We start from the raw sequence: 25,131 nt of genomic DNA, 5'->3' as shown, positions 1-25,131 counted from the left end.
CACATAAAGTTCATAAGTAATTACTAAAATTTAAAAGGTCCATTCATGTGATGGAGCACCTAAAATTAACTCAGATATCACTGGAAGTGTGCTGGCTCTACTTTGGGAAACACTTGTCCATATGTTCAACTTTGCAGAGCTGATGTCAATATCTAAATTCGGTTTATTTAAATGAAACACATTTTGGAAAGCTCCAAAGTCTGCCATCCTCTCTGTCTCCACTGCTGCTCTTGTAGGTCGGTCCCTCAGCATCTCTGCCCGTCACTATCGTCACAGTCTCCCAGCTTCTGCCCTTGAAACCAGATCAGGTGTCACCAATGGATTCCCACGCCACTTGGCATAAGTGCAAAGACCCTACTGTGTCTGCAAAAACCGACGTGATCAGGCCTCTGCTTGTCTCCACATGCATTCCCTACCACTCCTGTCACTGCAAGCGTGGCTGCAGCCACATTGAATATGATCCAGACACCCTGTGCGTCAGCTACTCCTCTGCTTGCAGTATTTTTTCCGGATCCTCGCAGCTCGCTCCCTTACTTCAGAGGCCTTCTCTCAATATCCACTCACTCCTCCATCACTGTCTGTGTACTCACCTTGCTTTATTTTCCCCCATAACACTTATCACTACCAAACATCAAATGAGGCATTCATGCATTTGTTCACTGCCAAGCCCCAGTAGATTAAAAGCTTCAGGAGGGCCTGCATTTTGCAAACACTGTCCAACTACTCTATCAGTAATGCCTGAACTAGCATGGAAGCCTCTCAACAAATATTTGTTGATTGAAGGCATGAGTGAATGACAGCAAGTGGATTAATGAGTATTCTCTGTAACACAGTCATCTGAGGCTCCTCTAGACCTTGAGGAGTGCAAAGTAAGAAATGCAAGCCTGAAGTTTAAGAAAGAGGGGGACAAAGGGCAAAAACATGAGAAAGCTAAACTAAAAACACAGAGACTCACCCACCAAAGTCCTCCAAACACTACTACTAGAGAATTAGCCCCAAAATGCAGAAATCAGTTGGAGAATCTGGATCAGATATGAATATGGATAGAACTGGAAAAGAACTAATTTCATTACATAAGAATCCGTGGTGCTTAATTTAGTTTAAAAAGGGGGAGGGGGAGTACGGAAGTCAATAAATAAAGTAAAATTTCTATTTTAGCCTTTAGTGACAAACTCTCCCTTTACTAAGGCTTAGAAACCAGTGGTGAATTTGGGGTTTTTTTTCAGCCTCGTCTGTAGAAATACTAATGAACAATAAAATTGCCAAAACAAGAAATGAACAAAAAAGATGAAATGACGTCTTGTAAACTGAGGTCCTCCATGTATCTATACCATTTGACCCATAACTGTCCTTCACTCTGACCCTGAGTCCTACCATGACTTGCTCCAGGCAGTGGGATATTATTAAATGTAACACACGCAGAGCATTGAAAAGCCCATGTGTATTGCCATCCTAACTTCTTGCACAATGGGGGTTGACTACTTTTGGACCCCAGTCACTACACTGGGAACATGCCTAGACTAGTCTGTGGGATGGATGAGAGCACAGATGAGAAGCATGCTGAGTGATACAGAGTTTTCCCAGTCAAGGACATCTGAGATAGCCAACTAACCACTAATAAGCTAATTAATCCGAATCTGGGTTAGATAAGCAGAATGCCCCTAGCTAACCAGTGGATCCATGAAATAATAAATGGTTACAATTTTAAGACACTATGTTTTGGAGTACTTTATTACAGTCATAGCTAACTGCTACAACCTAAATAATTACCTTCCAAAAAAACCCAAGAGATTAAAAGTGGAGGTTGGGAGAGGGGTCTCCCTAAATGTAAATTCAAGGTCATGATTTTAAAATACTTTCTCTACACGTCAACAGAATTAAAATGACAAGTTACCTAAGAAAAAAAAAAGAAGTCTTAATTTTCTGGTTAAAGTTTTTAAAGTCATCTGAAAACAATAGAATTATGAGGAAATATGTCCAATCTAATTGTGATTCAAAGCTGAACTATTGGTATCCCCCTTAAATTATAAAAGTGGGTGATCTTTTACAAGGATAAATATGCCACGCCCAGTAGACTGTCAGTCTTCTTTGCGGGCTCCAATAAAAACAAAATGGGACCACATATGTTCGCTTCATCCTTCAGTAATTCTTCCCTGGCCTCATCACAGGGGACTTGTGATTTCCACAGCCCTGGAGCCTGCTTTCATTAAAGGAAACCATTCCTTCTTTTATCTTTAAAAAAAATTAACCACGTTCCTGTCCATGTACCGAAGTCACTTAAAGAACAGTAGCTAGAATATACTAATGATAATGTGTTTCTATCAGACTTTTGTACCGACATAAGCGCTACCTTTTTCCCCCTTCAAGGTTATTTGTCTGCCTGTCTTCCCAGCATATTTCCCAGGAGGGAAATGCACTAAAGCATCAGCTGTCACATTACAGAAGTGAATAACAAAGCAGACACCCAAAGAACACACCCGCTCTTTGAAATGGTTTTCTCACCCAACCTCTTTCTCACTTACAGCCTCATACCCAGCCCAGGCAAAGTTTTAGTTCATGCCGAATACATTTTACGCTCTGTTCCATAAAAATATACATCTTTGTATGAGAAAAAAAAATGGTCACGTTGAGAATATTATTAGAGAGAGAGTACTAAGTCCTCCTGTATGCTTATTCTCATGTGCTCCTTCCATGAAGTGTCTTAGTTTGTTCCAAAATACCATAGATAAAATACCATAGACTAAGAGGCTTAAACACAACAGAAATGTATTGCTCACAGTTCTGGAGGCTGGAAGTCTGAGATCAGGATGCTAGAATGGCCAGGCAAGGGCCTTCTTCCAGGATGCAGACTTTTCTTTGTATCCTCAAATGGTAGCAGGATCTGGAGAGCTCTTTAGGGTATCTTCTGTGAGGGCATTAACTCCATTCATTAGGGCTCTGTTTCATGAGCTAATTACTGCAAATGCCCCAAATCTTAATACTACCATATTGGTCATCAGGATTTTAACATATGGATTTGGGGAGGATCCAAACATTCAGCCTATAGCAAGTGGTAAGCAGAGCATGGATTCTTATCTCCCTTTCACAGGCAAGGAAACAGACTGGAGGCGGCAATGCGATTTCCTGAGGTTTCTCTTCTGTAAAGTGACTAAATTAGAATTCAAACCCAAGCTCAGAGTCCTTTCCTCTGCAGTATGATCTGGAATAATACAAGGCAGGAAAATTCAAAACATTTTCTTACAGAAAAGATAAAGATCAGAGCTATGTGTGTAAGATGAAGAGTAAAGGAAAGATAAGTACAGGTGGGAGACAAGACAACGAGGCATTTATATTTTCGTTGGACAATTGTGCAAGAAAAGCAGCCACTACCTGGAAACATTTCAACAATATTCTATAGACCACAACAGAAAGCTACATAATTTTACATCACGTTATTTACTGACAACAGGAGAAAAATAAAGAACAAAGTGAAGATTCCCATACAACTTTGCCTGGCGATCACACTTTCACCTCCTGTTAATGCTCTAAATGTGCTATTGTGGGTTGTTTCTTTTTTATCCAACATAGGCTACTGCAGTTCACTCTTGTTTATCCAGAATATATTTAGGAGAGACAGTATTACAGGTAATTGAATATGCAGGTTAACAGAGACAGCATAGTAACATCTCATTTATTTTATACTCTCCCCAAAACTTTAATGCTCTAGAACAGGATTTAGCAACCTTTTTTTCTGTAAAAGGTCAGGTAGTGAATAGTTGAGCCTTCAGAGGCCATAGAGTCACCGTGGCAACTACCAAACTCTACCCCTGTGGTGCAAAAGCAGAAGACAATATATAAACTAGAGTGTGGCTGTGCTCCAATAAAACTTTATTTAAAAAATCTAATATGGCCCACAGGCAGTACTTTACCAATCGCTGTTCTAAAACATAACCAAAAGGAAAAAAATGAACTCATGTCCTTATTTACTCTCCATGGAGAAATAACACCCTAAGTGAAAGCCCATCTCTCATCTCATACACAATTTTTAAAAACCGGGCTATTTTTTGCTTATAATATATAGCAAAAGAGAACTAGAAATTTCAAACCAGTGGTGCTAGCAAAGGCTAATTAATAGAGGGAAGTCCTAAAGCCTCTAGAACAGAAAGAGAGGAATGAAACAGCAGAGCGGCCTGGACTAGGTAGGTTAGGGGCAAAACACTTTCCCTAAAACCCTTAATATCATTTTAATCATTTCAACATCCTTTGACTCAGTATCCCTTACTTATGGCAAAGTTCCATTTCTGATGGTCATCATGATGACTCTGAATCGCCAAAGGAAAAAATTACACTTAATCACTTTAAGACCAAAGAAATACAGAGACATATGGGATCCATTTAGAAAGACCCATCAAAATTGGCTATTAGAAGTTTAAAAACTGGATAAACAATTATCTAGAATATTTATTTCATGAAACAATCAATTCCCCCCGATAATAATAAAAGGAAGACAAACATTTATAAAGCACTTACTACAAGTCATGCATCATTCCAATTGTTTTATGTATATTAATGTACTTAATGTACACAACAACCCAACCAGGCAGGTGCTATTACTACCCCATTTTTCAGATAAGGAAATTGAGGTACAGGGAGATCAACACAAGTAACACAGCTACAAAGTGTCCCAGAGAAGATCTGAACCCAGGCTGTCTGGCTGCAGACACCAGCTCCTTCTAAATTACTACACTATGCCAAGACATTACTTTATAATCACATGGGGTGTCTTATTTCAAAGACCAGGAATATGATAAGATACATGTAAAATCTCTACCAAATATAGTATGATCTTCAGAATTCAGTTTTAGTATATGTGCTGCCAAACGGAGCACTGATCTTCAGAATTTAACGACTGAGATATGTCAGTGTTTTTCAATGCCTCGAAGTAAAAACTCTTTTTTTTTTCTCGAAGTAAAAACTCTTAAGTGTCTATTCTTTTTGTTCATTTCCGCCAAAATAAAAAGGGTATTTGGACATTAGATTGAGGAGATTTTGTTCTTTTTTTCAATGTTGCATTTAAAGTTGTTTTTGGAATGAGACAGAACAATAAATAAGTAAATGGAATTATGGAAAAATTCTTTTTTCAGGACTCCTAGTTCCATCAGATAAATATGAAGATCTGAAATAATTTAGTCCTTCTATTTCTTAGGTCAAGATGTGAAGATTAAAACAGGTTTTTATTTGTCATCTTTATTTCTCAAATAGCTAAACTGTAAATTTGTTTTATATGGAAGGAAAGTCATTTGGTTGTTAAAATAACTGAGGTTACTACTGGCTTATCACCCAACAAAAATATTTGACCCTAATATATCCAGAGTAAAGGACTAAAATCAGCTTATGATGTGCTATTAAAAGAAAATTCAAAGTTTATGGAAAGGTTTTTTTCAATAGCAATGACCTGAAAAATATTTCTGGTTACTAAATGGGCATCTGTGTTTTTTATTTGTGCCATAAATATTTTTGCTAATTTCTGGAAGTTCCAGAGTAGAGAGAAATCATTTAGCCTCTAGAAAACAAAGAGTTCTACAAACCAAGCCTATATTAGTTCCACCATTTGCTCTGCTCCATGTAACAAATTGTCTCCAAAAGCTATGCATCTCTTCACAGTGCTTTTGCTCAATAACAAGTTAACATTTACTGTACAACTTATAAAATACTCAAGGAACTGGAAAGAATGGAAAAGTTTTGATCATTTTCTCTTTCTCCTTGTTGTCAGTTTTTCATCTTCTTCCCACTCTTTTCTAAAACTACAAAGTAAGGGATTCAAATACTTGACCCAGAAGAAGATGCTTTAAGGTGTGTAAGAAAAACATCCATTGCCCCTTTTTTCACTATAAAATTAAATCATTAAGTCAACAATAATCTTTATAATCATAATTTTCATAAAACTATGTTTTAATCATGAACATAAGAGATTAAGAATCTAAAACTAGTCATATTCCTAATTTCTTCTAGATGGTAAAGATTATATTTTTTAAATTTAACTTTTGGTTAGTGGCTACAAGGGCTAGATTCTATGTGAACATATTAGACAATAGAAAGGAAAGCAAACAGAGGGAAGGGAAGAAAAGGAATAAAATGGAAACAAGAAAGAAAAAAAGAAGAAAAGTATGGTAGAAATCAGTTGGCTGATCACCAAACCAGCTTTCTATTTTTTGTGTACAGAAATAGGACTGCACTCCCTAGCCAGGTGATGCCGTGTGACCAAAGTCTGGCCACAACAATGTGGGCAATGCTTTGTGAGTCTACCCCTCTGCCACAGCACAAGAAACTGGTGGTAATGAAAGCAGGGCTCTGAGAACACCACTCGAGTGAGAGGAATGTGCCCATCAAGAATACCCATTTTACCAAGTTGGTGCAGCTAATTTGGTAACAGTGAGCTCACGCAGCTAACTCCAGAAACAGTATGGAGTTCCCAAAAAAAGTTAAAAACAAAGCTACCGTATGATCCTGCAGTTCCACGTCTGAGGATATCCCCCAAAAGAAAGAACAGCAGGATGTTGAAGAAATAATTGTGCTCCCATGTTCATAGCAGCATTACTCATACAAGCCAAGACACGGAAACAACCTACACATTCCGGGTGGATGAATGGATAAAGAATGGGATATATAAATATATACTGGAATATTACTCATCCATAAAAAAAAAGAAGGAAATTTTGCCTGTAGTGACAACACAGATGAAACCTGAGGGCATTCTGCTAAGCCAAATGAGGCAGAAAAATCAAATACTGTATGATCCCACTTACATGTGCAAATCACCAATGCTGAACTCATAGAAATACAGTAGAATGCTGGTTGCCAGGGGCCAAGGGGTGGGAGGTAAAGGAAAGATATTGGTCAAAGAGTATAAACTTCCAATTGTAACATGAATAAGTTACAGGGATCTAAAGTAGACCATAGCAATCATAGTTAATGATACTGTATTACATTCTTGAAATTTGCTAAGAGCATAAATCTTAACTATTCTCAACCACAAAAAAAGTCACATGATGTAAATGTTAGCTAATACAAGGGCAGCAATCATTTTGCCACCCATAAGTGTATCAGATAAACATGTTGTACAGTATCACATGTCACTTATATTCCAACAAAGCCGGGGAGGGGATAAAAGAAGTCAAAAAACATTCTTTCATTATTACTTACATTATTAAAGCGTATGCTTATCAGTCACCAAAAGCACAGGAAAGTCAAGACAATGATCCCAGCTAACAGTTTGCAAAGTACACTACCAATGAAATTCTTTCGTTTCTAGGAAGTTCTCTCGTGGAATGCTGGGCAGGGAGCATGGGATAAGGGTGGGAGAAGACCCACTTCCATTCCTACTTGTTTCACTTACTGTGCTCTCTGCTCAATCTCCTCGAAAGCAACAAAATGTTTTACAGGTAATAGAGGTGCTTCAGGCTTCGTGATATTAAGAGCTAGGAAATAATCAAACACACCTCAACAGGGAGCTCACACAGCTGACATGCAGGACACAGCTGTGGCCAACACCCCAAAAAGCAAGATCATCTTCCAAGGTAGAACTGTTTTAAAAAAAAATCTGGTTTCAAACTACCATCTGACCGTTCAGAATCATTCAGAAAGTCATTCTGACCATTCATTTTATTACCAGGATAAGCAACACTTTAAGACCTACACGATCATTCCATTACTTCAATTTAATAAAGCGAGTCAAGGCAGGAATAAAAAGTCCCAGACTATCTGTCAGTCTGAATTTCCTAACTCACTTTTTCCTATGAGGAAACTACATCCCCTAGAACTTCATCATTAGCAATTCTAAGTGTACAACGGGAAGGCTTGCTTCTCTCTCCTGGCTTAGTGCTGTATCTAGTGGAAGGAAAATCAGCACGCAAGCTCAAGCAACGAGAAAACCCATCCTGGCTGAGGCAAGCAGACACAGCTTAGAGAAAAGTCATCAAACAAATCAGTAAGAAAATCTGTCTGATGTTTTCCTTTTTTAAAAAATTGGTAATGTACACTTTTATTAATACGCTGACAACAATCGGTATCTTAAGCAACATTCTTATGTCGCTTAGAAGTTTACTGAAGATGATCTCGCATCCAATGCCACATCTGCCTGTCACCGCAACCCTTCTGGTATTTTTAAGACTCAGCTGACAGATAAGGACTGAGGCTCCCACAGCCTTTGTAACATTTCAAGGTTAAACAGCGAAGACTTTCCCAGCTTTAAAAAGTATTTCTCCAGCATTGGGAATACGCTCAAAGAAGTAAAAGAACTAGTGCCATGAGCATCCGTAATGCTATTAGTGGGGGGCTGCACGACACAGGATAATACACGAAGAACTAAAACATTCTTCCACAAACACTTCTTCATCGTGCTGCTGATACTCACCACTACTGTAAAACACCAGGACGTACGTCATCGTTTTCATTTTACAGACAGAGATGGAGGCTTAGAAAAATTTAATGACCTGAGCATGAGCTCACCGACTGCAAGATTATCTCACCAAAGCCATTCGACCTCTCTTGAAATTTGGGGGACACCCTCTTGCTAGTGACCCATGCAATGGGAAATTACATCACCTGCACACATTGTATCAGTGGAAATAACTGCTTTTAAAGGAAGGCTCCTCCTCTACCAATGGGTAGTGTTGAGCTCCACGAGTGTTGTGCAAATCTAAGGCATTTAACTGTTTGTGGTGTGTCTGATGCAAGGGGGGCTGGGGGGGGGGCGGTGTATTTGTTTTGCTCTGCTTCCTTTAAAATATAATCAAAGTGGCACTGCAACCCTTCAGAAAATGCCAATGAGGAATCATTAAATTCTTGGGCAAAATTAAGCAATAAGATTAGTCCTATATATATACCAACTGGGGGAAAAAATGTCTTCGAGAATTTTAAGTTGTTCCAAAAGCAAAAATTCACCAAACGTGATACTGGAGGATGTAATTCAATCAAGAAATTTTGTTTCAATTTGGATTTATGTCATTGCTTTAGTAGGTAGTGTTAATAGTTTCCAAGCGCCAGTGTTTATTCATGAACACTTTGCAAATCATAACGTAATGCATTCCTTTTTGGATACATCTTTTGTCAAATCCATCTGTCTATGGCAGATATGCAAAGTTTCACAGAGCCTTATCTGTAAAAGAACTTCCACGGTCAGACAAAAATGGCTTTAGAAAATTAAGAGGAGTGAAGACAAGGATAGGCTACTGTTGTACCAGGGATATGTCCTTTTTTCTCAACGCCTTGTTCACAGCCCTGTGTCCACTGGGCACCTGGCAACCCTCTACTCTCACTTTTCTTAATATCTGACCCTCTCCCAAGAGGGAGATGGGAGCCTGGCATCTCCGGAAGAGCCGAAGAGATGAGAAGTCCTCCAGAAAGTACCAACGCAAGATGTCAATTCTCCTAGTAGACACACAGCACTAGTTCTCTGAGCCCTCAACAAGAGCTCTAAATACCTTCTGAACTGCAAGGGTAGCTTATTCAAGTTGGATAACTAAGCATCCATCATTTTTATCTGATTCATCTTGAGAGCCTGAGCAGGTTAATATAAAGAATGAAGGCAAGGAAAGATGGGAGGGACCCTACCACAAGAAGGGGCGTCAGTTTGGAAGGTCAGACAAACCAGCTTCCACCTCCACCACTTTGTAGTCTGGATGGGACCCAAACCACCCTGAGGGATGAGATTACATTCTTTTAATAGATGCATCACTTTCTTCTACTAATACAGTCGGCTAGGAATTTAGAACAACGAGCGAATCAACTATTAGTATTAGTGTCTATGGCTGTGGAAACTCAATAAATGAACTCGCTATTCGAACTCAATAAAGAAACTCATACTGTGTCTTCATAATGTAAATGTCTTTCTCAAAGAATATATTAGAACTACTTTTACTTAAAACTGTTTTACATACATACATTTGGTTGATACAAAAAAGGAAACTAGGTTGATAATTTTTCTTTCCTTCTACGAGCCTTACCCACTGGTGTGACCTCAGAGCTTAAATTGCAGCAGGTGAAAATATTTTTAACAAAATTCTGTGTCTCCAGTATGGTCTAAACATATTATTTTTGCAAAAAACACAACTAATATTCCTCCCTTACCAGCTAACCCATGTCAGTCATTTAAATAGCTACAACCAAAAATAAATTGCTCTTGAGCATACAAATAATATTTTATAGGAATTGGCAAGTTATTACTACAGCAATTTTAAGGGTTTTTTTGCCACAAGAATCCATGATTTTTAAAAAGTATTCAAATTTGAGGTTTATACATATGACAAATATCCACATTTGTATCTGTAAGTCTAAAGAGGGAAAAATTAGTCAAAAAAACAAACTAGAAAACAAACCCCAAATGATCAATTACCGAGTTTTGCGCTATATTGAGAAAAAGTATAAAAACTATTGGAAAGGAAGAAAAATTATGTCGAAGTACTAACTTCATAGGCAAAAACCCTTTTTAAGGAAAGGCTGGGAAAATCAGTAATGATTTCAAAGTAAAAAGTAAACTGCCTATACCAACCAGTCTATATTCAGCACTAACTCCGGGTTAACTACCGAGTATTAACTCAGTATTAACTACAAAGCGTGCTATGAAAAGTAACACAGTGCTGATGTTTTCTAGTTTCTCATTTCAATTCATTCCAGGTTTACCTTAAACCTTGTCAGCAAGAGTCACCCTTGCCCCCCTCACCCTGCTACCCCCCACCCATCCCCCACCTCCCATCCACCCCCCACCCCTGCAATTATACAAACCTAACAAAGGCTTCCCTGGGATAATTTGATCTGCTTCAACCACAAATTCCAATCCACATACTTTCTTCTGTTATGGTTATGTCTGTGTGTATTTAATGTACTTGTGTTAAGGCTTTTAAAAACAAGCCAGTGATTTCTCATTCCCCTCTCCACCACAGAAACAGCACCACTGAGGAGCTTTTCTGTCCATGTAAAAAATGTTCTAGTTACCCACAGATTAGTCTTAAATCAGCTTCAGAGGACAGTGAAGCAAGCTCGCACAGCCACAATGGTACACTGCTCCCTCCTCTGCGCTCGGACTGCTGTGTGCCTGGGTCTCCAAGGGGCTGCTCCCTCATGGTTTTGGACAAAGTGGGGGTGGGGAAACCTTGCAACTTGCAGGACTCCAGCAGTTTCCTCTCAGCCGGGGCTTTGACACCAGGAGCCTGTCTTAACCTGCTCCTGTTGGACCTTTATCACCTCACTGACCCCATAAAGCCAACAGGGCTGGCAAATGCACTCAACAGCCTCCCAGAAACAGCAGCTTGCCCGTGACCCCGTGGCACCAAGCTCCAATAACCCTGCCGGGCCTTCCAAGCTTCAAGAGTCGTTGCCCTGAACTTGATACATAGAGCACAGCACCTTGAAAATGAATCATCTGTTAAGTCAGTATTTTCTAATTGCAATCACTCTCCCTCTCAAGGCATGTAATTAATTTACTGAGGTGTTTTAAAAAAAAAGAGAGAGAGAGAGAGAGAGAGAGTCAGGATTACTCACACAGTCTTGAAGATGCAATGCCAGCTATTTAGGACAGACACATCCAAGGCCGTGTGAGAACTCAGTTAGGACTACATATGCGTTAACGCAGGAACTGGCAGGCCTCTGGGCTACGGCGACTATAGGACTCGTGCTTCTTGTACACGGGGCTATAATTTATGAAACGGAGCCCCAGATCCAGCCAATCATTTAGCTCCTCATAACAAGTCTGACTGGCTCTGGAAAGCTGAAAGGGCTGCGCTAGAGCAACAAGGATGAGATAGTCCACACAATCGTCGGCTTCTCCGGAATCACTTGGCCCTGCGAGGCCAGAGAAAAATCACAGCTTCGCTGTCACAGGGAAGGAGGGCAGATGACCCGGAAAAACGTGACTGGATCTGGAGCGAGAGCTTTCTCGTCTGGCTTGGCAATCCCACCGTGCCTGCCTCAGAAGACGAAGCTGCACCCCCGCCCCCCCTGCCCAGAAATCTAAAGGACAGCTACAGCAGCAAAACCTAAGGTAACTTCCCCTTTTGATTTTTTAGGAGGAGGAATGCGGAGTCAAAATTATATACATGAAGTCACTTGGGCAACAAGGGGTGCTCCATTGCATTCCCCCTTTGTCCACTCCCTGTATGATCATTTGCTGCTAAGCATGCATAGGGGAGGCTCCGTGTACCTGGAACACACTTGAACCCACAATGCTCTTTTGTGGAGGAAGAGAGATCATTTTCCAGAACAGTTTTAGAGCTACCTTTTTACATGGGCAGCTCTCACCCCCCACCCCAAAAAAAAAATAAAGGATGCTGAGGCAGGGAGTAGAGAACAGGCATTTCCTGACCACCATAAAATGCCTTTCATGTCTCAAAGGAAATAAGTAGGCTCAGAGAGGAAAATTGGGAAGCTAGGTTACTGCTCAGCTCCTCTGGCCCCTGGCACTGAGGCCACATGAGAATGTACCAGAATGTAGGGCGGTGGGACTGAGGGGGCTGGAAATGGCATGGAACAGAGCTGACAGGCCTCCCGGGGGCCCTGTTGTTCCCTCGGTGATGTTCTCCTTAGCACCTCTTACATTTCAAGGTGTTAATCAGAGCAACTACTTGTTATACTGAACTTCTACACGTGCAGTCATCAAAGGATCTGTGGGAAACATTTCTGAAGTGACTAAACTAGAAAAGGAGAAAAAAAAGGAAGAATTGACATTCCACATAATCCAAACACCACACCCTGAGATACTTGACATATTTTACCTAATGACAAATGCTTCCGAATCTTCGGCACCTCACGTGTCTTCAGAAAATTGTGTTCCAAGTGTACCATCAGCAACAACAACTAAAGCTTTGTAACACACTTTTAAAAAACAAACTCAATCGTTAGGCTCTCCAAGCAACAACAGAATCTTTACAATATTCAAATCAAGTCAGCCTTACGTGTTCCCAGAGGGAGATGTGGGGAAGGGAGACTCACTTTGTTTAGTGATAAAAATATAAACAGCAGGAACAGAAGAGATGTTTATGCACTTTTTTGTTTGCTGCAGGTTATTGGCTGAATTCAACGTGAGATTTGACGCCAAGAAGGAAAGCATACCAGTACAGAGAAAACAGAAAAAGTCTTCCATTGGCAATTCCCACCCCCAAAGTTTGGTCTTTGAACTTTCCAATTTGTGACTAGCCAGGGAAGAAAATTTCTCCTCTGTGCAAAAATTTTTTTTTTAATTAAACTTTGTTTATTTGACAGCACTGTTGCCTGCCATGACTAGGGGAGAACCGAAATTTCTCAGGAAGTGTATTTGCCGAACCTGTTGTTCCCTTTACTGCAAGATAACATGGGTTGCCTAGCCTAACGTGGCAAGCAGGCCCTTAAGTTAATATGGTCACTGAATCCTCACCACACAGAACACCCTTTATAAATTTCCATGAAAATCCCCTCCAAACCCCACATCCAGATCTCCATTTGTCAACAGATAAGGCCAGGAATACAAATAAACTAAGGCCCCTACGTCATTTCACACGTATTCATCCATAGGGAGACTTCACCTCCAGCAACTTTGAACACACCTCCTTCACCACCCAACACAGTGGCCAACAAACACCCAGCAAGTCCCTGAGCTAGAGGCTTTCACAGCTTCTGTACATTCTCTGTGTCAACAGATTCCTAAGTTACTGACTGACCCCCCAGCTCCCTGCCCCTTACAAACACTAAGCATTCTGTTTGACTCAACTTCAAGGTGTTTATCTGTTAATAGGTAATATTCGTCTCCCCAAAAAAACTCATGATGAGGCTTTCTGCAAGACCAGCACTGCCATCCCCTCCCAAACCTTTAATAAACTGTGGTAGCCCAAAACACGTCACTTCTACTTGGCAACGTTGGGGGGATTTAGATACTTACTAGCTGCAGACATCACATAGCAGAGAAACCCTTACGCTGTAACAAAGCATGCAAACTATGCTTCTCAATCATCAGGGTTCCTATCAGTAGGTTCTGGCTAGGGACACTATCTTCCGTTATCACCTCCAATTAGTGGTGGCTAGGACATCAGGCACTAAGAAGTCCATGTTACACAAGGGTCACCCAAACAGCTGAATTCAGTTCTTCCTCATTTCCTTGATCACAGCCTCAGAGACAAGAATTAAGATGATCCTGATAAAAGAAAAAAATAGCTCAGGAATGTAAACCTTTTTCTGACCTGAGAACTGTCAGCAAATCTCTAATATCAGAACAGCTATGGTTGACTGAGAAGCATCCCTCAACCTGGGCCAAGAACCATTTCTACTTCCATAAGCTAATTTGTCTGGCCCCATGGTTTATGTGGCCAAAGGAGTCACTCATGAGCTAACTCTAAGAAACACTCAGATCCACCGTGTTAGTATATCAAACCAGTTCAGAGTGACAGGGTATTAACCCACTCCAGGTCATGTGGATAAAAAAAGCTCTGTTCTTTTCACAGTGTTGGACTCCACCTCAAGCTACCTGAGATCTTGGGACCAGTTTGCTGATAGGCAACTGCCAATACTTCACACGCTGACGCTTTAGGGCCCGCATCTTGGGATGTCAACTCAAAGGGAAATGGTTGCTTAGAAAAGTGGCTGCAAAAGGCTTGTCCCACTTTAACAAAGCCAAAAATAAAATTTGCATTTAAAAATAAAATAAAATATAATTTACATTTAAATAAAAGGGCAGGGGTACTAGAAACATAAGTTTGTGGTTATCACAGAATGAAGTTCATGTTCTTGGTTCAGACAACATTAACACTTTTTCTGGGCACATAGATCTCAAATTCAAATTTGCTCTTGGCACATGGGAATTTTTGGTTAGTGGCTTTTGTTGTTGTTTTAAAAGACAGGATGGAGCCTACATCTTTTTTGGCCATCTTTTTTTAAGATTTTATTTATTTATTCATGAGAGACAGAGAGAGAGGCAGAGACATAGGCAGAGGGAGAAGCAGGTTCCCCACGGGGAGCCTGATGCAGGACTCGATCCCAGGACCCCGGGATCACAACTGGAGCCAAAGGCAGATGCTCAACCACTGAGCCACTCAGATGCCCTGGAGCCTACATTTTGGGGTTTTTTTAATTCATCTTCTCAGAACACGAATGTATGGGCACATAAACATAAGATACATGACAAGATTCTAAAAACATATTACACTTCAAAGTAACGTAAGCCAACAACTTTGCACACCTACATGCTCAAAATCCATCTTCTAGGTAACAATATCTCAAAAGAAGGGTCAATTTTTCTATGGTCTTACTGTTTGTCAAAGTTTCTCAAACTCCACACGATACGACATATACCAAAAGAACGGCAATTGCTTACATTTAGTAAGAGGAAAATATTCCTAATATGTGATACTAAAATCACCTCCTTGTTTCAGGCTATATGTGAGTATTGTTAACATGGAAGATCACAGCACAGACTCCGAGCCGGGCCGCTTGGTGTCAAATACCAGTCCTGACCCTTAACTGGGACCCTGGGAAAGTTACCTAACCGAGGTGTATATCTTGGTTTCCTCAGATGTAAAATGGTACCACACACACAGTCACTACCTCCTGGGGCTGGGATGAAGATTCAACAGACAATGCACACTGAGAACCAAGCCTCTTACACGGTGAGGGTTCATTACAATAAATGTACACAACAGCCGACGTGGGGTGGATTACTCAACAGCTAGATATGCTGAAATATATCTCCTAACATCACATAACTCATTACAGGTAATATTTATAAATAAGATTTTTGTCTTCAGACCTGCGAGATAACAACTCAAGGGGCCATGTCAGTTGCTGCAACTGTCAGTATTTTGCCTGGTGACCACCTGACCCTTTCAACCTGGCCCTGCCTTCAGATTGTCACACCAGGACGCTAACCTAAGAAATGACACAGAAAGGAGTAACTGTAGCAGACATGATTCATAGGAGAGTTGGTACAAAGTTCAGGCTAGTTTAAAGATTCCCACATGAAGGCAAAAATATAATGGAAGCCATTAATCTTCAGTCATGGTACCTTAACAAAAAAGATATGAAGGAAGGAAAAAAAGAGAGTTACCTATCACGAACAGCTGTGCTGATTATCCTACTACATGAACCATGGCTAGGATTCATGCTGACTTCTCAGCTTAAATATGAGAGAGCATTGAAGCTAATTATCTCCTTTCCTGCCTGCGATGGGAGATTTCTCAGAGCAGGAGGATATTAACTGCAAGTTCAACATGCTCGTGAAGAAGGTGCAGAGGGGGAAAAAAAACAGAGTTGACTTGGTGAGGGAAGAGTCACCCTAGGGAAGGACTGTGTACCTTTAAACTCAATGATTCATTCATTCATGCATGCATGAGTGGTCTTGCCCCCTACCCCCTCTCACTACCATATAACCATACTACCACCACCACCAGCCACATCTAACCACTTACAGTTCCAGAGGGAGCACATACTCTACTCCTCCATCTGCCTGCCCTTCCCCTCACACCCCCACCTCCTTTCCTGAGAGCCTCTTTCTACCCATCTCCTCTCCACGGGAGGTGGTTATTGCCTATAGAGTATATTAATTGATCAGTACCACTAACCACATGAATTAGCACTAAAGGACCAAGAAGCAGTAGAGAAGCTGGAGAACATTTTCATTTTAACATAAATTACTCTAAGAATGAAATTTGGGGCACTTTATGCAAAATCCAAAATGAAATCAAATACTGAGGCTTAATAGCCCCACAACCTCTTTGGTGACATTAGAGAATCATCTCCAGTCCTTCCTAACAAATTGATAAAGAAACTCAGAGAGGGTGCCTGGGTGGCTCAGTCGACTGAGTGTCCAACTCTGAGTTGCAGCCCGGGGCATGATCTCAGGGTGGTGAGATGGAGCCCCCCTCATCAGGCTCTGAGTTCAACAGGGTGTTTGCTTAAAATTCTCTCCCTTTGTCCCTCCCCCCACTTGCACTTGTGTGTGTGCGCTCTCTCTCAAATAAATAAATCAAAAGAAACAAACTCAAAGAAGCTCCCATGGTTGCTAGAAATGACTGCGTTAAGTGAAAGCTTTGTGTTGAGGCTGAAGTTGAATGAGCTAAGTCTCAATTATTCTAATTATTTGTTCCTGGCAGAGGACTATAAAGTCCAGGGGTCTCAGAATCAGAGGTGGGGGGATCACCTCCCCCTGCCCCCTCTGCTGATTTAGCTACAGAGTCAGACATGAAGTCTCTCCCTAGGCCCACTTGTGCTCCGAGGCCTTGTCACGTGGGGCATTGCTGCAGTTCAGGCTGGTGACCGAAGGGACAAGTCACTAGACATTCAACAAAGAAAAGGAGGATGGGAGGGGCTATAGAATCATAGCAAATGTTGTGCTGGAGGGTAGCCTCCAGGATCATGACGCAGGTCCAGTTTGTCTCTAGGCCCTCTCCCACTTCATCTCCATCCCCTCCTTCCCACCAAGAAACGTTTGCCTAATCTCCCTGGCTCCCTCCACCAAAGTGACCCACAAAGGAACCTGACCTCCTCTGCTCCCATCAAAAAAATTGGGTTGTGTGCCAACCTCAGAGCAGCGGGATTAAAACAGTTGGTGCCAGTATGGTTAAATGTTTCTTCTATCTTCCAAGTGGCACTCTGTTTTAGTAAGGGCTTTCTAGAAATAAAGCTGAGAACCCAAGAAACGCCATTGGACATTTCGGGCCCTTTGGAGCAGGACAGTAAAGGCATGTAGGAGGCAGACAGGGCTTTCTGGGCCCTGGGAACCCCACGAGCACATCCTATGTCTTCTCCTCTCAAGAGTGGCCAGCCCTACATGCAGCGATCTGGGCCAAGGGGAATGCCAAGTTTTCACTCCTCCATGCAATGCCACCACTTGGCATTGGAGACTGCACAATCTGCCCAGCCACTCATGCCAGCCCTGCCTCTAAGGTCTCTGAGCCTTCCCTCACTATATCCAGAGCATAGGCCACCATCCACTCAGAAAGGACTTCTCACTTACTTAACCTTCCCAAAATAGAGGTAAATAATCGGTGTGTCAAAAGGAGTTTGGCTCTGGAGACATCTTTGTGATCACCAGAAACTAAAAGAGGCATAGGCTGCTCTGTGTCTCCCAGTCCAGAAAAAAAAAAAAAATTTCTCTTTTTGGCCATAAGAACTTAAGCACAGAAATCAGGGTGCGGACTGGAAGAAGAGCAGACTGCACTTGAGTCCCATGTGCATTATAAAATAATTCAGTGGCTCATGAATTTCATGTGCTCGGGATTAGAGAAGGTGTATGTTTGCACTGATGGACCCCTGACTCCCACCACAAGATGCTCATCCTGTAGGTCTAGAATGGATCCTAGAAACCTGCATTCTTATTGGCATCTTTGAGGCTTGCAAAGCCAGGTGTTCACAGATTGCTCACCAAGAAACATGCACGGCAAACCTCTTAAGACAAAGCCCAGCACGTTGCTCCTGCTCATCACTTGCTTCCTATAACTCTTAATAATCAGAATTGATTCCAACTTTACATGCTCGACTTGGACTTGACCTTTAGCTAAATGAATATAGCACATGGGGATGGCAGTGTGGTTACAAGCCAGGGGCTGGTTTCATACAAAGAAGGAAAGAGAAATTAAGACAGAGAGAGCCTAATGTGCATCCTTCCAAAGATCTGTTAGCCACTGATGAGACCTCCTGAGCCCCAAATACCACCCCCCTCATTCCATAGTATCTACAGCTCTGACAAGATAACACGGAAGAATCTGGAACAACTATCTATGGATCAGAAGTTCCCAAAGTAAAAACACTCACAATATTGGCACTTCCATTTTTCTGCCTCAGACACAGGATACAGGGTTATTTGTTTTGGAGGACAAAGCAGGTCCCAGGTAAACAGGAGTTTTTAAATGGTTGAGTCTACAAACTTTAGCACGATATAAAAGCAAATCTCAAACCTGATTGGCTGGTGTGTTCTGTGAGTCTTGGCTCTTTTCCTTTACTGTTGATGCAGGCCCTCCACAGGCGGCTGGAGCTAACTGTGTCTATTTACACTTGAAATCACTCCTCACAATAAATAGGACCGTCCTTCAGGAAATCTTCTGTTTGGTTTGCATGCTCCCAAGGATAGGACAAAGCTCTCTTGTTGAAGAGCATAAATAACAAAAGCTTTGTTCTTCCCAAACCAAGAGGGAAATTAGATCTATCCAAAATCACTTGGTCTTTAACTGCGTAAGGATGACAAGAATGAAATATTATTTTAGGCTGTCCAACAGCATCACTCAGGCTCCTCTCCTGGCTTCAGAAAACAATGACTCAGTATGGCCTTTTTCTGACAGGAAAACACTCTTCCAGAGATTTGGAACCAGGGCTCTTTTTGCATTTAAACTAATGGAAGCAAGGCACCTGGGTGGGTCGGTGGTTAAACGTCTCTTTGGCTCAGGTCGTGATCCCAGAGTCCTGGGATCAAGTCCTGCATCCGGCTTCCCAGAAGGAAACTGGTTCTCCCTCTGCCTATGTCTCTGCCTCTTTCTATCTCTCATGAATAAATAAACTAAAAAATAAATTAAAAAATAAACAAGCCAATGGAAGCTATTCAAAGCCCGCTTAGCTTTCCACAGGCAGAGGAACACAGCTGTCTGTACTCATAGAATGAAAGTAAAATAGAAACCATAAAAGGAAAAAATATATATTTTTTTCTTACTCCATCCTAGGTGCTTGACATGTGTTTTATTGCTTGATTCCTTCAGCAACTTCTTGGAGGTTGGTGTTAGCCCCCCTTTTACCCAGAGTAAGAGAAGTTAAATAAATTTCTCTAAGGACACAGAGTTGATAAATGGCAGAGCTGGAAATTAAAAGTAGCCTCAAATCCTATCTGTTAAGATTTAAAACAGAAGCCTCCCATGTTTTCCATAATATTTATATTTTACATAAATATGATTGTTTTCACAACTTGCTTTGTATGGCTAAGTAATTCTCTACATCACATGGAAAGTACTGTAACATTTTTACTAACTACTCAGGATCTCTTGGAAGGGAATTTACTCTAAGTGATTGATTATACCAGTCCCCTACTGATGAACATTGACGTTATGTCTATTTTTCCTTATGAATATGCTTTTGCAAACTTGTTTTTACATTTGTGCAGTTGTCCCCTAATTGTCCTACAAATTGCTGGACAAAAAAACCATATTTTCTTTTTTACATTTTCATTTCACGTTCCAGTACATATCATCCAATTGCTCGCCAAAAGGTGTGTACCTAGGGTTCTTCCTACATTTAAACCAATGGAAGCTCCTGGCAGCAGCATGGGCGTGCCCATTTCCTCACACTCAGGCACACCAAGTTCAACCAACCATTTACATTTATGCCAAAATGACAAGAGTCAACAAGAGCGTTGTTGCTTTTATTTGCATTAATTTCATTACTAGGAAAACTAGACTCTTTTTTTTTTCTTATGTACTGATCATTGGCAATTCTTTCAGAAATTAATCATTCGTCTCCTTTTTCTACTTCTCTATGAGAGCCTGACTCCAAAATTCATCACAAAGGCTTTCTCCTGTCTCTTGCTTTCGCCCTGTCCCTGCTGCTCTATTGGAAACTTTGATCTATAACCAAGAAAATTTCAGTAACGTATTGCCAGGGTGATTAGTCCAGTTCTGTAAAACATGTTCCAAGAAGAAAAACTGGTTATGTCTAAAGGACAGAGAACCATAAACTTCTACTTGGTTGTCTGCTTCAGAAATAGGTCATTCCCTTGACTTTACTGGGACTTGTTTATCTTCTAAAAAACAATGATCCATTCAAACTGAATCTTGCTCTTTTGCACAGGGAAATCTGGATAAGAGAGGAGGGCCAAGAAAGTTTGGAGAATACCCCCAGAACCAGGAGCCAGAAGGGAGGTAGGACACACACACACATCCGTACCCCACATAGGGGCAGACCCCAGACTCATCGATTGCTTGTGCTGAGGCCCAGGTTACAGATGCCCTAGCTTAAAGGAAGCTAAGACTCATAGGCAAAAAGTGTCTTGTCTGAAATCTACTGACAGAAGACAGTCTCTTGACTCCCTGAGCAGAACTCATTCTACTGGAGGATATTGGCCAGAAGTAGAACATAGCCCAAGTTAAATGACCAGAACATAAGACACGGGCTGTACCTCCCATAGGGCCGAAATTATGTTGAAAGGCCTTTGGCCAAGAGTACCATCACCTCAGGCTCAGGCACTTGTGCACAGGGGGGCCTGACCATGTGCTTGGGCAGCATTTTAGCTGCTAGGCTGGGCAGGATTCTGACTGGCTGTGGCTGGAGCACTACAGGGATTACATTAGGCTGCCCTCTTGTTTCTCTCAAGAAAGAAAATGACCAAATCCAAATAGCAAAATAGGGCAGCTCTTAAAGCAGCCAGCTTTTCCCTTACAAATATCACTTGTAATATTGGCTTAGTTTGATGAATATCATCGGTTCAGATTCAGCCAAAGCCACACTCTGAACAAAAGAACACCAAGCCTGGTCTCATGGTGATCCTATCCTCCCATACAGACTTCTGCCTTAGCTCAGGAGAGACCCAAACGTGACCAAAACATCTCATGAGAGAACAGGACAAGAGCTACCCTCTCTCACCTCAACTGTGGAAAAATGCATGGGTCTTTATCCCCATACACGTTCCCCAGAGGGGACCAAAAACAAGCAGCCAGAAGCTTTCCAGTGGCACGAGCTCCCTCTGCAGAGTACTCCTGCTGGTCCCACCTTGAAGCTCTTACCAACTCAAACGAAGGCTATATTCCACCCAACGCAGACCCTGGGAAGGCCTCAACAAGGCAGCCTTCTCCATCTTTTCTCAGTTGAAAAGTATTTTTCCTAACTCTTTAGACATCCTGTGGCCTAAAAGAAGAAACGGCTCACACTGAGAGTTAAGGAACTGAATGAGCACATCTGGAAAACCAGCCTAGGTTGGAACGGTGATGACTTTGTTGTGCCAGGAGCTGCACATGCACTGTACCATTTAATCCCCACAAGGACCTTCCAAGGTGGGTCTTGGTATCTGACCAAGAAGACAGAGGAAACAGTAAGAGCCCCACTGATTCTTCTAGAGAATTTCATTAACTTTCATGAGAACTTTAAGCATTTCTTCCAAAAGGCCAAAGGGAAAGCATGGAGGACTCTGTCTCAAATGCTAACCTGTCTTGAAAGTTCATTCCTGGCCACTGAACCAATTGGCTCCCCTCGGCTTCCTCCCTGGAAAAAAAGTGATCTCATGTTGGTGGCTTTCTTTGGGAATAGGACATTTCCCATAAGAGAAAATTCTTTCCAAATAGTGCTTATTTTAGGAGACTTGTGTAGATTCCCAGTCATCACACAGGAAGTGTGATACCCCTCAATCAAGGACAGACTCTGCAAGGAAATCTCAGCAACCCTACTGGGGTCATGAAAGAGTCAAAATAAAGAAAGAACGAACGAACCAGATGGGAGAAGTTAGGTGGGTCCAGAACATTTGTGAACACGTGAATTTTCATCTCCAGGGATTCCAGAGGTCTTTATCTGCTGGCTCTGAAGATTGGACTATATGCAATCAGTTTCTACTTCTTGAAACATTCATTTAATTTAGATTAGCCCATCTGCTTCTTTTGTCTCCAAAAAGGATCCAAAGAAACTAATTCCTGATTCCAAGGATGAAAGCGATACCACTTAGAAACGTGTAAGATTTATTTATAATACACCTTTACACTCCACTACATTGGTAAAATACTTAATTCCATAGAGCATTCAAAATGATACCTGACTCGGTGCTAAGCACCTACAAGGAACTGAATAAATACATGTTTACTAATTTATATCCATCTGCATAATAATAGCAAAAAATACCATGCATTTGTAAGAAACTTCACTATTTTCAAAACGTTTTCATGAATGCCATTTTAAAGGAACCTCAAAATCTCATGCAGGTCTGAGAAGGGGCTTTGTGAACATAGTATGAAGGTTTATATGCTGGCACTGTCACTCATTGGCTGTGTGACCTCAGTCACCTCACTGAAAGGCTCTGAGCCTCAGACTTCTCAATTATAAAACATGAGTGGAACTTCTTCCTTCCTTGCAGAGATGAGGAGAGACCTAAAGATAACAGATGCCAAAGCTACAGCAGGTACCTGTTGCATGGCAGGAGTTTGGAAATGGAAGAGAAGAATTATGAGAAAGCAGGACTGGTATCATCATGCCTTCCCACAGCCCAGGGAGCGGAGGATGGAGGGGATTCAGCAGTTGACCAGTGCCTGTTGCCACCCAGGGCCACAGCCAGGAGACCAGCTGGGCAAGTCTTCGGCATGCCCAGAGGAAAGGGTTATCTGCTCTGTTTGAAAACCTGAGGTGTAAAAGGTAGAATTTTTGCCAAAACCGGAGTGTTGATATCTGAAGCTTGGAAAGAGCTGATTCACAATTTCAGCAGCAAAGGAGGCAATTAAAATAAAACTCTCTTTCCATGCTAGTGTTGTCAATAGGAAGCAAATATAAGTCAGGAGAATCTCTTCTCATTCTGATGCAAAACTTCCCAAGGATTTGATGGGTTTTGTCTTGACCATCATTTGTATTTCTTTTGAGCTGCTTTCTGGAATTTACTAAATCTAACATTTTGGTGTCTATCACCTGCCCTTCAGCTTAAGTGAATTCAGCTTCTGAACAAAACAGCCCCAAACTTAAGAGAAGTTTGCCCCTTCGGAAAGCTGCTGGGGGTCACCCTGTCTAAATATCACCTTGTTTAAAATATGCAGCACATCCCTCCAAAGCAGTTATAAAGGTCATTTTAGGAACCCGTGTGGCCTCTGACATGCGACAGTCAAGAACTTTTTTATCTGCGCTTTGCCAGGTCTAGAACTGTTCAGTGCTAAAACATTGGGATGTCTTTGCTTGGAACTTTCAACATACAGTGTTATAGTAGTTTCAGATGTACAATATAAGGGTTCCACAACTGTATACCTTCCTCAGTGCTCATCATGATAAGTAGACTTTTTTTTTTGATAAGTAGACTTTTAATCACCTTCACCTATTTCATCCATTCCCCACCCACCTTCCCTCAGGCAACAATATCCAACAGGGAAAAGTCTCTGACAAATGGTGTTGGGAAAACTAGACAGCTGTATGTATGCAAGAGAATGAAAATGGACCACTTTCTTACACCACACACAAAAATAAACTCAAAGTGGATTAAAGACCTAAAAGTGAAACCACAAAACTCCACAGGCAGTAATTTCCCTGACATCAGCCATAGCAACGCTTTTCTAGATATGTCTTTGGTAATGGAAACAAAAGCAAAATTCAACTATTTGGACTACCCCAAAATAAAAACTTTTGCACAGTGAAGGTAACTATCAACAAGAGGAAAAAAAGACAACTTACTGAATGGGAAAAGGTAATTGCAAATGTTATATTCGATAAGGGGTTAATATCCAAAAATTCATAAAGAACTTACACAACTCAACACCAAAAATAAATAAATAAATAATCCAGTTTAAAAAATGTGCAGAGGACGTGAATAAACATTTTTCCCAAAGAGGACATACAGATGGTGAACACATGAGAAGATGCTCAACATCACTCATTATCAGACAATTTCTTTATAGTAAGTTATTATAGAGTCAGCGTTGCTGGCAATACTTTGAGACCGGACTCCTAAGATTAGGGTATTTTCAGAACCTCACAACAAGAACAAAAGTCGATGGTGCTCTCTGCAGTAAGCCTAAATGAGACTCTGTGAAATCACTGAAATAATCTACTATAGGTATCACTCTCATTTCCAGATCATTGTGATGATATTGATAGAAGATCTGGAGCACACATTACCATACTGTACCAATATAAGCCCTAGTGAACAAAAAAAAAAAATGGACAGAGAAAGCTAGAGGATCCAGAACTCTCCCTCCCCCACTACCTGGAAGAAAACAAGTGAAAACATGCTATGATCTCTAGACAGCATACTCTACCTGCTAAAAAAAAAAAAAAAAATTTTAAAGCCAATGTTGTAAATATTTATTTGTCACTCTGCCCACTGTGTGATTTAGCTAACAACTGTTCCAAGTTGTTAGTAAATCCTCCCACTATTTCTTTCTTCTTGGCTTTATTTTCCCTAACTTTGTCCTTTTGCTTCTTTACCTCTGCATTTCTTTGGTGTTTCTTGCATTTATTTCTATTCCTTTATCCCCCTGTTCT

General features: G+C 41.1%; 1 protein-coding gene and 1 long non-coding RNA gene across 2 annotated transcripts in view; one reads left to right on the top strand and one right to left on the bottom strand.

Annotated features, from left to right (window-relative positions):
• The window catches only part of PDE4D (phosphodiesterase 4D), a 1,377,381-nt gene that overhangs the window by 1,338,190 nt on the left and 14,060 nt on the right, over nt 1–25,131 (bottom strand). The window lies entirely within an intron of this gene.
• On the top strand, nt 11,752–13,230 carry LOC129513447 (uncharacterized). The gene is made up of 2 exons (XR_008665247.1): nt 11,752–12,016; nt 13,034–13,230. It is a non-coding gene; the product is annotated as an uncharacterized LOC129513447 (long non-coding RNA).

This window comes from Nyctereutes procyonoides, unplaced genomic scaffold, assembly GCF_905146905.1.
Source record: "Nyctereutes procyonoides isolate TBG_1078 unplaced genomic scaffold, NYPRO_anot_genome, whole genome shotgun sequence".
NCBI lineage: Eukaryota > Metazoa > Chordata > Mammalia > Carnivora > Canidae > Nyctereutes > Nyctereutes procyonoides.
The sequence above is the reverse complement of the archived record's forward strand: the minus strand, read 5'-3'. Positions and strand labels throughout refer to the sequence as shown.